Consider the following 17,894-nt stretch of genomic DNA (forward strand, 5'->3'; position numbering starts at 1 on the left):
CTAATTTGATTCAATAATGGGCCAATAATTTGATATAATATAGACAGTGCGAGGAAACTGAGAATATTAGGTCAGCAATTTGCAAAAATTAAGGAATCAGTACTAGGAAAAAGTGAATTTTTGCATGCTGTAACCATGTTGCTTTGATTAGGTATTTTCTTATGGCTCCTTTTTTCTATAATTCCTTCCCAGCTAGCTTAACCCAGCATAGTAGCTCCTCTCTTTTGAGTCTTCTTATTAAGCCCAACCTTCATTCTTCACAAGAGATGGATTACAAAAGGAGCAGATTTTAAATTCTCCGCCTGGTCATGAATAAATGTGGTAAAGAGGGATGTTGAGGTAAAGTTATATTACAAAATGTTCCCTTAAAAAACTCATCATTTTGCTCCCATGGGAGCTTCTTTATTAAATTTACTTTAGCAAATAATGCCATTCATAAAAAAAAATCTACCTAAGGGCTTTAATAAAATGGAAGAGCCAATACACAGTATTTTATATCCTGAAAATAATAGCTCCAGGAAGTTAACAGGAAAGCCCACTGCTTCATGCTGACTCTGACTATTTGGTTTTCCAGGGCCTTCCCTCCAGTTCTGTGTGAGTACACACATGCACACAAGCACATGTGTGCATAAAGCTCATGCACTCATTAGAATTTCGTTTATTTTATTTATTTACTTTTGGTTTTGCTCTTTTTTTTTGTAAAATTTTGTTTATTTTAATTTCCTGGTTGTTTTGGTTCATCAAAGTGTTGATTTAAAATAAGTGAAGTTAATGGCAGCCCACTTGCCTCTCATTCTATCCTCCTCCTCAATCTTTCTAGTGTGACAGAATTTTGTTCTTCCTAAATAGCAGGGAAGGTTGAAATGGGAATGTTTCTGGAGTTGGTAGGTTCTCACTGTGGCTCTGGGTAAGAGACAACTGTCTGCTATAGTGGCCCGTGCAGCCACAAGGAAATCACTGCTCATTGCCCTTGTACAAAAATAAGCTCTTTTGCTCTTTCTAGCTTCTTTTGAATCTTCCCTAGCAAATGCTTGGGAAGGACAGAAGAGCAGACTATTTAAAAGCTGAATGTCTGGAGTTAGAGCTGGGCTTAAATTATGACTCTGCCATGTGGCAGTGAGGAGGTTACTTAGCTGGACTGAGTCTCCTCACCTATCACACAGCTGTTGGTGAAGATGAAATAATGTCTGAAGTAATTGCAGAATAAAATAAAATTACAGAATAAAACTGCAGTAAAATGTATTTCTTACTGTTGTTGTCTTATGATACTAACTTGTATTTGCAGGCCATTTTATTATTTTTACAGTAAGTTCTATACCCTTTTAATTCCCACTAGATTCCTACCTGTGGAGGAGTTTTAAAGAGCATGGCCAGGATCTACATTTAGCACCTATGGTTATTTTTTGAGCATTTGTGATTAGAACAAGCTTCTTTGGTTGTTACTAAAAATACAGTGCAAGTAGCCATCCATTCTCTTAGTGTGCTAAATGTCGGGCCCAAGCTGAGTATAAAGGCTGCAGGATTCCATGAGGGCAGAAGACTTCTTGGGGAGAGATACATATATTTAGAATTCTGAGAAGCCAGCAAGGTTCCTCCTCTGACGGATTGAACCAGGAGTCCAAAAACCTGCATATTAGATTCACCTCTGTCTTAACCAGTTAACCTTTCGGAATCTTAGTCTCTTTGTTGATCAGGTTGGTTTTCCAAGAGAACTGCCTCAGTCTTGTGATTCTACTATTTACAAACCTCCATTGCTCATTGAATTAAAGTCCAAAATCCATGCTTGGCATTCATGGCCCTGGCCTGCTTTCCCAACCTTCTATGCTATGATGCTGCCATATTTACGTTGCCTCCTCTGTGGTGTCCTGGTTCCTTGAAGCCTTCCCAGGCTCCTTTGTCCTGGCCTAGTCTAAATGCCCCTCTCCATCTATTCCATGTTCTCCTATGGTGAACAGCACTGCTTTCCCACCCAGTTGCTGAAGGCTTAGGTGTGATGTTCCTTTTCACATTCCATCAGCACCCCTCATCAATCGATCATTTGCCACTAGTCCTACTAATTTTCCCTGATTAAAATCCTTTAATGCATTTCTCATTCCTTCTGTATTCTCTGCATTCCTGCCACACACTAGGTTGAGCCTTTTGCATATCTTGCCTAGATCTTTACAGTAGCCTCCTAATGCTTTAGGACTTGCTTGCTCCCTTTAAGTCTGTTCTCCATTCTACCAAAAGGGGGGGCTCTCTAAAATGCAGTTAGGATTGTGCCTTGCTCTTGCATAGAATCCTTCCATGCTTTTCATGAGTCTATAAAAAATACCCAAAGCTTTTCATAGCTCACTTTGCTTTGTCTTTTCTCTTAATTAAAAGTTACTAGAAGGGCACTCGGGTGGCTCAGTTGGTTAAGCATCTGCCCTCGGTTCAGGTCATGAACCCTGGTTCTTGGGACCAAGCCCTGCATCAGGCTCCTTGCTCAGGGGGGAGCCTGCTTCTCCCTCTCCCTCTGCCACTCCCGTTACTTGAGCTCTCTCTTTCTCTGTCAAATAAATAAATTAAAATTTTTAAAAAAGCTACTAGAGAGTGGGGACCTTGTGTTCCTCAGCTTTATAGTGCCCAAAGCACCAGGCAGGGCAGCTTGTGTTCTAGTAATTTGTTCATTCCACGCCTATTACATGATTTTATCAAATGGAACTAATATCTACTTGACTTTTCTCAAGGTAGATATGACAATTCAATGAAGTATTATGTAGAAGAGCACTGACAGAACTAAATTGGCCCATCCTCAGTGATGATATTTAAAAAAAAGAAAAAGCTTAGATGATTCGCATATTCCTAAGTCCCTCTGAAAACTTCATTCTTCCAACAAACTACTCCACAAAAGCTCATCTTCACATGATTGATGTTGGGGAGATGGTGAACTGTTGCAAATTTCAAAAGTAATGGTATAGTTTATACAGATCGAGTCCAAAGAAGGTGGAGATGGGATGTGGTCTGCAGAGCGATTGGCAGCAAGCAGGACAGCAGGCCTCAATGAGGCCTAGGGCTCTCAACAGACAGCCAACAAGCATTTCATGAGCATCCCAGAAGGGCTTCATGCTCCATACCATAACTCAAGGGCCTTTTTCTCTTGGCCAAGATTACTTGGTAAATCCACAAGGCCAAGTGGCCTGTTGCCAGAGTTCAAATATTCTTTCTCTCCCGGTGGCGGTTCTTCCCTTCCTCTCCTAGCTATGAGGCACAGAAGAGAGGATGTGATATGAGATGGCTCTTGTCCTGGTCCACTTTAAGCCCTATTTCACCACAAATATGGAACTCTCCACAGCTTCTCTTAAAGAGATGAAAACCTTTCTGCTTAGAATTCAGTGACTCATTCCACTTGGACACAACCACATTCTTTCTAGGGCGGAAACCCTGAATTCAAGTGCAGCTGGCCAAGTCGGGGAAAGAACTCTATGCTGTTTCTGGGAAAGAACTTTAAGTCTTCCTGCTGATGATGAGAAATAATTTTTACTCTTTGTAAAGGGTTAGAAGCCTAAGTGTGCTAGCAAATTATAATCTTGGACTCAGCCAAGGAATGCTTGAGTGGTGTTTTGATTACCATTAAGGTTTTTTTTTTTAAAATTAAATTTAAGCATCTCTGGGCCTGAATTCTTCTGATATATTAATTCTGGAGAAGCATCAACAGAGGAAGGAGTACAGACTGGAGTGAAATTAGGGGTGGGTTGCTGGATACTTAACAGCAAAGTGTCTTTTTGCTAAATTCTTTGTAGCCAGAGCCAGACTTTTCAATGATATAAGTAACTGGGGATAGCCACCATATGTGACTGTTTGTTATATGCCAGGATCTAAGCCAAGCACCTACCCCTCAAGATTTCATTTACTCCTCCCATTGACCCTGTATGATGGATAGACTCTAACTACCAAACCGAATCTGCATTTGCCTGAAAGATCAGTGGGTCTCTCAGGTAGAAAGAACTCTTTAGGGACTCATGAGGTTGTAGTAGAGGAGGGGAGGTAAAGCATGGAAGGCAATGCAGTGTATCATAGAATCCCAGTCAGGGAAGGGATATCGAAAGAACTGGGCGATTGCTATGCCCCTTTGGGCAGGTAATAATCTCTTCCAGCTTTTATAAATCACGAAAGTGTGTTTTAAATTTTTCTGGTCTGCGTATTTCTATAGCCAGGTGAATCCTTTAGGCTAGTTTAGCGCTGTGCTCTCATCCGGGTTAAAGGGAACCCAGAAGGAATGTAATTAACCTCATTATCTAACATAAAACCTTGTGCAGTGGACCGGGTGGCTCCTAAGTGCCTGTTTCAGGTCCCAGGGAGCTGCATTTCGGTAAGCCACCCAAGGCATTCTTTTGTGTATGTCTTGCCAAAATCCCTTAAGAGCATCTATACAGCTTGGCAATTTTCAGGACAAATCCTTTTCAAGTGTAAAACAAACAGGGATTTAAAAATCTTTCCTTCTGTTTCAGATAGAATTCCAGCTGTCTGCTTCTCCCTTCCCTCCAACAAAAACAAACCGAGTGACTTGTATCCATTTACAGATCATAAAGTTTCCTCTCGGTGCTATCTTCCAGGATGTGCCCCTTTAGCTGCATCTCCTATACTGGTGAGATTTTATCTTCTGCACAACCTCAGTGTCCCTTGGTCTTTCTCCCTACTCATTGCAACTCCATTCTTCAAGCCATTATTGGTTTTCCTGTTGCCAGGGCTCACTAATTTTTTGTTCTCATTTTTTGCAGTCTTCCCCTTCTTCTACCAATCCACTGCGCTGTCATGGTTGCCTTCACAGAACCCATCTCGAGTTTTATCTGCCTTATACCTGCGTGAAACTGGCGATAGATCCCTACTGTTCCCTAAAGCCTGTGGGATAAAGTACCAGCCCCCTGTTAGGGGGGTTTGAGGCAGAGCTTAATTACTTACCCTTTTTCTTCCTAATTCTGAATCAGTTGTGGGTTAGACACAGCCAGATGGGGATGAAAATGCAGGATCCGATTTATTGCTGATCATGCTGCCCTGGGGCTTGGGCCAGAGACAGGCTGAAATGTGACTTCCTGTAATCTTTTCCTTGAATTTACCCTAAAGTTCAGGAAGAACTGCTGGAGAACCCTAGCCCATTTTCTTTCAGTTCAGGTTTGGGGGCCTGGGGATTGCCTTAGGAACCATCAGTCACAGGCCTGTTTGCAGGGCTTGGGGAATCTGTGGAAATAACGCTGCATTGAAATCTCAGGGGGAGGCCAGCCTCTTCGTTTCTGGAAATTCAGTGGCCTGGAGACTGAGACCGGTGGTCATACTAGGGCATGGTTCTGAAGTCCAACCTTCTTTTGGGGTCCCTTAATGGTAAGTCTTTACCCATGTACCTTTTGGTCTCTGTCATTGGAACCGTAGGCTGGGCTCATGATGTGGGGTTCATCCTCATGGATATCTTTTTAAAATGGGAGAAATTATAGCTTTTTAGGGAGCAAGGTGTATAGATGCAGAGGTGTTTGATAAAGACCTGGGAAACAGGGTTTCCCCTGTGCTCTAGCTCTTCCTACAACCTGATATTACCTCCTTTTGGAATAGAAAAATCGGTTTTTGTATGTTCATAAAGAATGCAGGGAGAAGAAGTGATGTCTTTGGTCGGGCTATGTGTAACTTTCCGTTTCTGCTATCAGAGAGCTAGCTTGGTCTGAGGCTTCTAGGAACTGTCCCGAAGGCCGTGAAACACAGCCCACTTTAACTTTGTCACAGTTGATCCAGAAGTGAACAGCTTTGAGTCCCAAAACACAAACAGGAAAAATCTGCCCAGCTGCTTTGTTAACATTTACCAAGCCCGTTGTCCCCGCAGAAAAGGAAAGGCCACTTTCACTGCCTGGCATCCCACCTGTTTTTAATCAAATCCTCATTGTAATGCCTGTTAATTCCAAACCCCACTTGCAGGTACTGATCTTTGCATTTGGCAGGGTTTTTGTGGGTATAAGTGAGAGAACACCCAACTCAAAGTAGATTATGGACAGAAGTATGGAAGTCCAAAAGGTGCCTCTGGCCTCAGGCCTGGCTGTATCCAGGAGCTCAAGCTATATATTGTGATGATTTTCTCTCTCCATATCTTGGTTCTTTCCTCTGGTAGGTTTTAGTTTCGGACTGTCTTTATTTTTATAACTGCTTCTAGTATCAGTGAAAGAAAGACCCTTCTTTTCCCAGAGATCCTACCTCACATATGATAGAGAGGGTCTTATTAGCACACCTTGGAGAAAGCCTCTCCCTTGACCAGGTGCAGTGCCCAGAGGGTTGGGTTGCTCTGAGTAACCAGGTCTGGGTCCGATGTCGTGTGCCCACCTCTGGGACACAGAGGGATGGGAGGGGGAAGACACCTATGTCTTAACTATCCTGAAGGAGATTGCAGTTTCCTAAAGGAAGAGAGCACAACAGGTAAGGAACCTGCCTACTCCCATGGATCTTATCACATTGTACCTTCACCATGTGTTTATATGTCTCACTTGGTCTCCACGTGAGACTCAGAGGTAAGCACACTGAAGAAGATCACAACTTGTCACTCTCACAAAGTCAGAAGGAGATGCCTGAGTCTAGATTTCACTCACTTAAAAAGGGAGAAGAAAATCCCTAGGCACTGCAGCCTTGTGGCCACGTGGCATCTGTCCCCACTGCCACAGCCAGCTGGGTCAGCACCCCTCAGTCTCACTGCACTGAGAAAGAACACTGGCACAGCCCCTTGCCCTGCTGGGCCGGTGCCTCCCCTGCTGAAGCCTGAGGCTCAGTGTAGCTATTGCCTGGGAGGTCTGCAGAGATGTGGCCCTGGCCAAGCCACCTGCTCTGGCTTTTCGTGCCCTACATGTTGCCAAATTTTCCCAGGCTACAGGAGTTTCTGAATATAGGATGGAGCATTTTCAGTGACTCCAGTGGTAAACTCAGTTTCAGGTGCTGCACACCAACATGGCCTGCGTTCCAGTTCTTTCTTTCTTTCTTTCTTTCTTTCTTTCTTTCTTTCTTTCTTTCTTTCTTTCTTTCTTTAATGCCCCTTTAAAAATAAATTTATTTTGCATTAATTTTAGTTCTACAGAAGAGCTGCAAAGGCAGTACAGTTTCCATATGTCCTTCACTTAGATTCTCCTCTTGTTAACACCTTATAGCTGTGATGAATTTGTCAGAGCTAGGAGATTAATATTACTATTAACCATAATACAGACTTTATTCAGATTTTAGCAGTTTTCTCACTAATATATATATATATATATATATATATGTTAGGTTTTTCCCAAATGAGCAGTGAAGAAATTAAAAAAACGGCAGAACCAGGCAGTAGGTTCGAGAGTGTTTTAATGGGGAGCGCTCCCGGGAGAGGTTCTGTGACTGGGGGTGGGGATGGGGGGCTTGAGTCAGGGAAGTTGCCCAGGCAAACCGCAGGGGGGTCTATAAAGAGTTTCTGGTGGGAAGATGGGGGCAGGGTGGCATTCCGAGTAGGGCAAGGGTTACAGGTCTTTGTGTGCTAAGTAAGGGTAGGGTGGCAAGGCAGCCTTATTGGGAGGTTGCTGGCCTGGGGTCAGCTGTTTTGAGGTCCCCAGTCTCGCCAGCCCAACAATATATACATATATATAATATATAATATATAATTATATATTATATAATTATAATTATATATTATTATATAATATATATATTTTTTCCTTCTAGGATATCACATTGCCTTCAACCAAGTTCCTTTGATTTACTCACAGAACTTATTCTCTTATGTCAAGATATCAGTGTCCTTCATGTATCACCCCTCCCTGTTGCATGCTCCCTGCAATGCAAAATTTTAGCACCCCTGTAAAGAGGTTGTCTACTTCCCCACTCTTGAAACTGGGCTGGCTTGTAAATTGTTTTGGTCAATAAAAGGCAGCAGATCTAAAGATGAGCCCCTTCTGAGCCTCGGCCACAAAAGGCCTTCGGTACTACTTGCTTTCTTGGGTCCCAGCCTCCTTCATAAGAACAAGGCTGGGCTAGCTGCTAGGTTGAGGAACTGCATGAATCAGAAGGGAGATACCCCAGCTGAATATTGAGGCCACATTAGACAATCAGGCCCCAGCTGGCTGCAGATCCATGAGTGAGCCTGGCCAAGATCAGCTAAGCCCGTCCCAGAACAGCAGGACTACCCAGATGGCCTAAAGATTTGTGAGCAAAATAAATATTTATTATAGTGAGCCACTGAGGTTTTGTGGTTCTATTTATGCCACAGTGTGGTGGCAATAGGTAAGTGATACTGCTGGATTGGGATAGATCCTGATGTTGGCCATCTGGTGACTCAAGTTCCATGGTCACTAGCAAGTTCGGTTAAATTTGTTAAATCTTTCAGATTGTGGGTCTTCTCGGGACTAGTTTTAGACTTTTGTAAGTAGATTTAGGGTGAGTACTTGTTATGGGACCCAATACCTCTCTTGAGCTGGGTGGGTTTGAATAGATCACCCAGGGAAAATATTTCTCCTATGACACTGAGCAGGTCTGAGTGCTTTTCTAGCCTGTGCTGTCATTGGCTGGTACATACTCACTGGAGTTGTGGTCACTACCATACGCCTTCAGATCTCATTCTTGCTAATTCCCAGGACAAGGAATCTATGCATGCTTGCTCTAGGATTTTGCTGCTTTGGGTATTTCCCGAATAAGCTGTCGGTGTTGGCAGGGCTTTCTGCTGACTGCAGTGGGTATAAGTCTGGAATTTAAATTTGATGTGTTCAGCCATCTTAGATTAATACAATTTTTTTTTCTTCCCTCTGCCAGGGTAGACAATGGTCTTTTTTTTCCCCCTTTCTCTTTTTTTAGCTCTCTCAAACTGTGGGATGTGTTTTAGGGCAAAACTGGTTGCAAAGGGACATTATATCATCTAGCATAATGCCCACTAAACAGCTTTACTTTCTCAGTCTTGGAGCCACATTGTGGTTCCCCTGGAGAAGGTTTGGCCTCCCTCATAGAAGAACTCCAGCTTTTCCTCTGCCCTCTCCACCCTCTTGGATTCCTCCTACTTCCTACTGGGATGGTGGCAGTTTTCCCAGGATTAGGAAAAGGCAGCAGCAGTCCCAAGCTTTTTGCTCTGTTCCCTACACAGAATATCTTACCCCTAACTCCCCTACAGGAGGAGTCCAATATCTAGTGGACAAGAAAGCAATCGAGGAAGCTACCACATGTTTCTGAGCTCCCATCAGCAGCAATGACTTGGTTGTGTCAGATGAGGATGGGGGTCTAGAGGTCCCACTCCCTCTTATAGGTTTGCAAGGGCTTGTTTACGATTCCCTGCTTAGCTTTTTGAGGCAACTGTGCCCTCAGGAGACTTTCCTGTTACCCTCCTCCCCTTGCCACCACCGACAGGGGCCCTTATAGTCCAGCTTTGTCCATTCCTTTACACTCTTCCTTCTTCCAAAAATGTATTGACACCTCTTCTTCATTCACTACACAACTTTGTCCTCTTACATTCTCTTGATCCTTGTGGGTTTATAGCTTGGTTTTATTCTTCCAGTCTTATTTCAGTGGGACTTTGTAAGAAAGCAACATCCATGTCCCATCTGCCACGTTTAGCCTGAAGTTGTCAGACTTTTTAGGTTTTTAGGAATATATGTAAATTTGTCCTGCTATAGTTCAGTAATTGTCTCCTTCAGGCATTTTGTCTTGCTTTTAAAAAAATCACATAATAAATTATTTTAATAGAAAATGGGGTTAGAACTACAGAGTTTAGAATTTTAAAGCAGAATTATGTTTTACCTGTAAGAGTTTCAATAGAATAGCAATAAAACCCAAACATGGGGCGCATCTAACAATTGATTATATACAGCGGTGTTCAGGAGAATGGATTTTCTTATCGCTATCAGCACTCTCATTAACACAAACTTCATATTCATTTGTCATCTTAATTACCCATTTTACTTATAAGCAAAGGAGGAAGTCACACAAAGGAAACAGCTCTGGTGCCTCAGCTTCTCTTCTGTGAAGCCCACGTTGGCCATTGGAGGGACAATGTAATGCAAAAGCTGTTCCTTAACATAGCAGGGCTTTGACATGATAGTCAAATCACACTAAGCTTTCACATGCAGATACTATTTTGTAAGATATAAGTGGGATCATACTAGACCCACTATTTTGCATTTTGCTCATTTCTCTTTGTGTTGGGAGCCTCTCCCACATCAGTACACAAAGAACTCACTCATTCTTTTTTTTTCTTCCTAAAACAACTTCTCAGATGATTTCCAATTCAGTGTCGTAACAACTATGCTTTCATAGACTTTTTTGCTTATTTGTGTGTGTATTTTTGTAAGATTTTTCCCCCCAGAAGCAGAATTCTGAGTCAAAGGGGCTGCACCTGTAATGTTTTGGTAGCTAAGGCCAGATCACCTTTCAAAAAACTATCAATTCATGCTTCCTGAGAAATTGTCAGAATGCTCATTTTTTCATCCCCTCTCCAATACTGTATCTATTTTCTCCTTTTTAGTCTTTGCCTCTCTGATAAGTGAGACAGTATTATTGTCTTAGTTCACACTCTTGATTACCAATGCGGTGGTGTTCCTCTTTGAGCCGCTGCCAGTCTCCATACACAGATACTTTTCTTCCACTTCTGATTCGTGGTGGAAGAGTGAAGTCGGCTCTAATGTTTTCAACAAGTCCAGGTGCCTGCTCATTGAAGGGTGGTTGTTCTTGAGAACATGAATGACCTGAATAGCTTATGTTGTTTACCTCCTGATTCTGTCACTCTGGTAACATTCTAGAACTATGCCTGGTCAGGGCTCAGATGCTCTATCCCTCACGTGTTCTGAGGCAAGTTGCAGCTCTCAATAAGAATGGACTCTAGCTAGGCAGAGAATAATTTCTTTAATTGCTTTTCTTGGTGCTTTAGTCCAATCTGTATTAGTGCCTTATACTAGTCATTAGAGATAAGTTCTGATTTTTTCCTTTTTAGGCTTTTGAAAGGTTTTCTCTCTCCTGCCCCCTCACATCCCTCACAAGGTGTGGTTGTGGGAATTAATGCCCTGGGGAAAACAGTGGCTAATGGGGGATGGGTGCTGTCAGATAACTTTGTCTCCCTTTCTTCCCCTAGGGGGCCAGTTCTGAGATGAATTTGGTAAGACTGCTTAGAAGGTTTTGCAGGGGAAAAAAAAAAAAAAAAGAAGGTTTTGCAGGGGTGAATTGCCCATAGCAGTGGCCAGTGTTTCTGTCGTAGGTGGAATAATGACAACCTGTGCCCCCTTCCTCCCCCCTGCCAGCTAAATGGTCACATTCTTACCCTGTAATCTGTAACTAGGTTATCTTATATGACAAAAGGGACTTTTCGAAGTGATTAAGGGTTTTGAGAAGGGTAGAGTATATTAGGTTATCTGGATGGGCCAAATGTAATCACAAGGGTCTTATAAGAAAGAGGCAGTAGACTTAGAGATAGTATAAGGTGTGAAAGCAAGATGTTCAAGTGATGTGAGAAAAAGGCCACGGTCCCGGAATTCTGGCATTCTCTAGAATCCAAAAAATAAAAAACAAAAAACAAAAAACAAAAAAACCAACAAGGGACTGGATTTTATTTTCAGAGACTTCAAAAGAAACCAACTCTGCCAACACCTTGATTTCAATCTGTAAGACCCATTTCAAACTTCTGACCTCAGGACTATAGGATAATAAATTTGTACAGTTTTAAGACAGTGCAATGACAGCAAACTAATACAACATCCCTGTTCTGTCACCTCATACCTCACTCCTAGTCCTTGGGATTATAATCCCAAATGAAGTGCTGGTACAGAAGCCTTTGTCTCAATCTGCTTTTGAGGGAACCCTGGCTAAAACAGGCAATAATTAGATTTCCATGGACAGTTTCTATGGTGGGTTTTCCCCAGAGGACCAGATCTAGGACATATACAATTGGTTCATATTAGGTTCCAGCCAGCTGGCCACTGGCAGGGAGAGGAATCCTCCACTGACATACTCGAGCGTTCACAGTGACCAGGGATTGAGGGAAAAGCTGCAAGTGGCCAGCCAGACTACACACCCATGTCAGGGGATTGAAGGCAAGGTCCTTAGTCATGGGGTAGCAGTGTGTAGTGTGTTGGAGCACATCATCAGAGCCTCACTAGGAAAACCAAAACACCTCCAGGTGCTTGTACAGTGGTGGAAATGTACTGCGGTGAATTGTTTATATGGGTGAGAGAGGAACTGAGAACCAGACAGCGGATGGAGAGGTAATCCAGAGATGAGCAGAGCAGGAAGCCGCTACATCCTTAGGTTGAAGGATGAAGCGAGAGGTGGTATTACTGGAGCCCATGAACTGGGACCACTGGAAGGGATCTGGGACTCTGCAGTGGGAGCTGAGCCACAGCTGGAGAGGCCACTAGAGGTGAAGTGAGATGGAAAGAAGTACTCTGGCTTCTCCCTTCCTCCTCACTTTCTATTCCCCATTCAGTGCCTCCAATTAACCAAACCCCAAGAAGCCAGCTCTGCGGAAATGCGGAGCAGGTGGAGTAAAGGATGGATCTTAGAGCAAACAGGCGTGGGACAAGCATCAGCCATGCTGCCAAGGAGCCTGTGAAGAAACACCCACGGGAGAAAAAAAATCCATTTTAAACACCTGCCAATCTCTGTGGAAAGTGATTCCAGATTAGTGCCAGTGAGCAATATTTTGTCCAGCCTTTAATTCCTCTTGCCTTCCATGCTCCAAGCCCCAGGGGGTCAGAATCTGTAGCCAGTATGTAGGGCGTGTTCCAGTATGTAGGGGTGCTGACAGAGTAACAGAATTTTCCCCTCCTGGCTTCCCACTCATCACCGGGTTGAGCTAGGGAAGGTGGAAGCTTTAACACTGGATGAAATCTAGGTTTTAGGTTATTACATTCAAACACATTAATTACTAAAACAAGTCTACCTTAGGTGGTTCTGACATGACTGGGGGACGTTATCTGAGAACAGTCCGTTGACCTACAGGGCCTGGCCTAGAGCTCACCTAGAGCAGTAAGACTAAGCCTCTCTTCACGCTAAATGGTAACACCAAGAAAGTTGTGAGAGAAGAACAAAACTTAATTGAATTCTTTAATCCCATCGTGGATGGAAAACTTTGTCAATGGTCCCATTGAAGTTCTTCTCCCTTGACTAGAGGTGACAAAGGAAGACTCCATACATCCCCCTTTATAGTCAGTGGCTTAGAGGCCAATGGTCCCATAACTGGTTTTTCTCCTCTACCCCCATGGTAGGAAGTGAAATGTGGGAATCGTTGGCATCTATTATTTTGGTGCTTCAGCCACAAGTTGGACTGAAACATTCTAACATTCTTTAACATCCACGTGGAATGATTATTTTTATTATCAGCAGGAAAGAAAGGGAGTGTATGAGATGTGTCTAGTTATGAAGGTAGAAAAAAATCTGTGTACTTGTGCACACTCATCTTTTCTGATTGTTGAAATTCATATCCCTTACAAGGGGACACTTACCTGGAATTCTGGAGAGTCCTTGTTCGAAGCACATCTGTCCACAAACTAATGTAATCCTAGACGAAAATTGGAACAAGTCACTTGAAATCAGAAATCAATGTCCCTAGGAGAAACATGGTGTGCAGCAAAGAGTAGATTCTCAGAAATCCCTGCTGATTTTCGAACAGAAGCTGCCATTAGCCCATGACTGAGAATGTATCATAGGAAAGTACCCCAGCTTCAGGGATGCCTGGGTGGCTCAGTGGTTCAGTGTCTGCCTTTGGCTCAGGTCATGATCCTGGGGTCCTGGGATTGAGTCCCCCATCAGGTTCCCTGTAGGGGGTCTGCTTCTCCCTTTGCCTTTGTCTCTGCCTCTCTGTGTGTGTGTCTCTCATGAATAAATAAATAAAGTCTTTAAAAAAAAACCCAACAACACCCTGACTTCAGACACCAAGGTGCCAAAAGTATTGAATTCCTTCTTGAGGGAATGCCGTACCATCTTAGAGGAGAAGGACAGGGGCCTGGGGGATCTTAGGAGGATCTTTGCTCTGAAGGGAGAGACTAGCTCCACAATTAGGCGAGGGAAGAGATTTTTAAGGCTAGGAATTGGGACGTTAAAGCAGACTTGGGAGATCTTGTTGGTGGAAGTGGGAAGACGGGGAAGGTCCAGAAAGGAGCCAAAACCATCTTTTAAACTAGGTGACCACACCTCATAGATTACTGACTCTGGGGAGCGGAGGAAATGCCAGAGATTGGGTTGGTGTTTTACCCAAACCTCTTCTCTGTGCTTAGATAAGGACAGCTACTTGCCCCTATTGAGCAAGGACTCCTTGAAACTTACCCAGCTGTCCAGGAAAGCCATACCCACACATAAGGACAAGCGACCTGGGTTGGGTAGAATGGGTGAGATCAGGGATGCTGGGAGAAAGGAGAGAATCCTGAGAGAACAGTGATTTTCTAGTGGCAAAATGTGAGCACTTCACTGGAATTTAGGTCCCAACCTGTGTGCGCTTGGGCTGGCTCAGTACATACTCTGAAGAAGCAGATCCTGGATGTTAACTTTGTTGCCACTTTCTGGGAAAGGCAGTTTGTGTGAGGTCCACTAAGATGCCACCATAAATCATTTAGAGGAATGCAAAATTTTGCTGAGGGAAAATGAAGCAGGGTGACACACACACACAGGAACACACACAATTAGCAGGGAAGAAAACAGATAAAGAGCCTCAGCAGACTAGATTAGGGAGGTCAGCGTTGGGAGGCTGTGCCAGAGGAGTAGGAATGGATTGTAACACTTGAGGCAGTCAGTGGGCCATGCAATGAGAGGAGCAGGCTTGGAGGGACCACAGGAAGGAGAACAGAGGAGCCCTGAGACTCTGGGCGCTAATGCCACATGAACACAACTGAAGCCACAGTGGCCTGGGCGCTGCTTATCTATCCCCACCCAGGAGCCACAGCAGCTGGTTTTGTAGTGGATATCTAGTGGGTACCTCCATGAAGAGCTTTTTTTTTTTTTTTTTTTTTAATGTATGAACATCCAAATGCTAAAAAGACATCCAAATGCTAAAGACCACTTATTTTAATAAATGTCTATTTCATTTTTTTTTTTTTTTTACAGTAGAATGAATACTTGTCTCGATGACTAAAGATGCGTAAGGATGTTTGGTAGCCTTCAGAACCACCACAACAATGGTGGTCTTCCTGACTGGTGGGTAGTCTTCAGTAATTATAAGGGATTACTTCTCTGAAACTGCTGTTCAGCCAGCAGGACTGCATCCATCATTTTCAGGATTGTTGGTGACCTGGGCATATTTTCCCCAAATAGCTGCTTCCTTGTGTCACAAGACCCAGCTCACTCATGTTCACCTCAGTGACAGTACCTTTGGTAATAACACCCAAAGTTGTATATAGTGGGGATGAGGATTCTTTATTACACCGAGTATTGGCAGGCAAAAGGTGGCTTTCAATTCAGGATGTGTTACATGGGCCTTTTTGAAGTGACCCAGAATACCTACAAATTCGGATGTCACTTCCACCCTATCTACAGAATACAAAAGCCAAAGTTTAGATCTTTGACACCCAGGAAAATGAAACCTTAACACCTTTCCTTGGGGGAACCAAGGAGAAACATCATTCCCTGTTGGGGTGTATAGAAACATGGCCATGTGTACCATCCCTGTTACATGAGCCACAAAACTACATTTTCTGTGGTCTGCTCCCTCCACATGACTCATGTTGCCCTTTTAGTGAAACTCAGTTAATGTTCTACTTCAACTTTGATTTCTGAGAAGGACCCTAAATATGGGTGTTACCGAGATTCTTATCATTTGCCTTTCTCTTTGACGTGTTATCTCCATAATCATAGTATCAGCAAATGTTACCTAGGAGTTAGAGATCTTGCTAAAACTATAAACTTTCCACACCCACACCCTGGCTTGAAGTACGGTTCAGACAGACTGCTTCTTGACAGATTTTGTCCTAATTTGAATGATGCAGAATATAGGCAGAGAAAGTCAAAGATCATTCTGCAATTATTAGCAATTAGGAATATTTCACATACTGCCACACTGGACATAGATTTACTTTGCTATTTTAAAAGTGCTTTCATGTACAAGTCTAGAAATTCATTTGGTCCACTTCTGGAAAATGTACACGAAGACATTAGAGCAAAAACCTCTGCTGTTGGCTGCATTTAAGTCCTATCTTAAGGGAAAAGGCCTGCTTCTAGTAGGATCCCATATAGAAAGGTAATTGGCGATCTCTTCTGAGTCATTGCACAGAAGCCCACTTCCTCTGTGCTTATTCGACTGTCTTATGGTAGCCTCTTAGGCTGGTAGTAAACACATTAAGAAAATGCTGTGCTTGGAAAATTCACTTTATCGCCTTGTTTTGTTGTGTAAGTAAATAAAGTAATTAGGCTGCTAATAGAGGTAACTGGCTTTCTAATTTCAATATGTCAAAATTCATCTCTCTTGAGTTACCCAAACATACACACAAATACAAATCTGCCAAAAGTATTTCTGACAAATTTAAAAATTAGTTGAACATTTAAAAACTCTATTTAAAGTCCCCAAGAAGGAAGGTGAGTTTGCAAATAAGTCTTGAGAAGGGCTTAAAGAAAAGTCTCAGTGAGGCCTCACGAGAGATAATTTTTGAAACTGCAAAATTCATTTGGCTTTATAACCGTTTGGGAAAAAAACCCACATTTTCTTTTGGGAATTTCCGCGTAAGACACTACAATTCTCATATTGCATCTTGCCTGTGTTTTTAGATACAATATGGCAGATTTGGTGAAGTAGGAAAGGAACTAATGTTTTTAAGGTTTTCATGGCAGGGTTTTTTTTTTTTTTTTTTTTTCAGGTGGGGAGGAGTTCCAATATTATAGAGAGAAATGAACAGGACTGGAAAACCAGAAAATCAGCTGCTGTTAACTTAGTGATTGCTCTGTTCATGGCAGTCACCACCTGTCTCCCCATGTTAGGGCACATTGGTTGCTAGCAACAGAGACCAGCTTTTTCTGACTTAAGCACATAAGGACTTTTCTGGATAGCTTGCAGATGTTAAAGAATTGCTGAGTAACCAAGCCTGTGGGAGGACGGGAGCTGGACCGGCTCCAGGGAACTGTTTGCAGTTCTCTGCAGTGTCTTCTCTGGACAGTGCCCTTGGAAAAACTCAGCCCCAATGGCTTCCAACTGCTTTTCATGCTGTTATGGATAGATTCAGCCTCCCAGGAAAGGAAGTCCAATTGGTGTGGTCTGGGTCACATGCTGTCCCTTCAATACCCTCGAGACAGCCCCACGGGACCAGAAGAACTGGAAGGAGAAAGGTCCTTCAAAGGCAAAGCCGAGGTTTTGCCAAGAAGGAGGAAAGGAGCCTAGGCCAGCATCCCCTGATCTGTGCCAAAGCAGAATGGTCAAATGGCATTTTTACTTCCTGCTGTCCCTGGAGCCTTATCATCTAGTGCAAAGTCAACATGAATGCAGGTAGAAAGACAATATTCTGATTAAAAATCTGCATCTTTGAGATGCTTTTAATGTTCTTCTTCTGATGTTTTTGTATGGATTCTCAGTGGAAAATTCTGGTCGGAAAGGCACAGAGCTGAAAGAAAGGCATAGATTAGGAAAGCTATGTGGTCAAAACATGCTGGGAGCGATAACATGTCTTTTTTCTTTCTTAGACATGCATTCCTCATTGTCAGGAGGATTTTAAAAAACAAGCATAGTACACTTTCTGTTTATCTTATACCCATAATTATAATAATAACATCCTCTATAATTCATGCAGATTATTCACAAGTCTTAGTGAGAGTAACTGGAAACGAAAGCAATCAACATTCTATATATACTTACTTTGACACTGGAAATTAACGTGCATTTAAATGTAATGACATAAACTGCTTCTGATTATAGTAACATAATGAGATGGTTTTTATATCTGGCATGCATTTAATTAAAAGAAAGTGTCAATGATGGGCATATAGGAAATGATTTAGAT

This window comes from Vulpes lagopus, chromosome 16, assembly GCF_018345385.1.
Source record: "Vulpes lagopus strain Blue_001 chromosome 16, ASM1834538v1, whole genome shotgun sequence".
Classification (NCBI taxonomy): Eukaryota; Metazoa; Chordata; class Mammalia; order Carnivora; family Canidae; genus Vulpes; species Vulpes lagopus.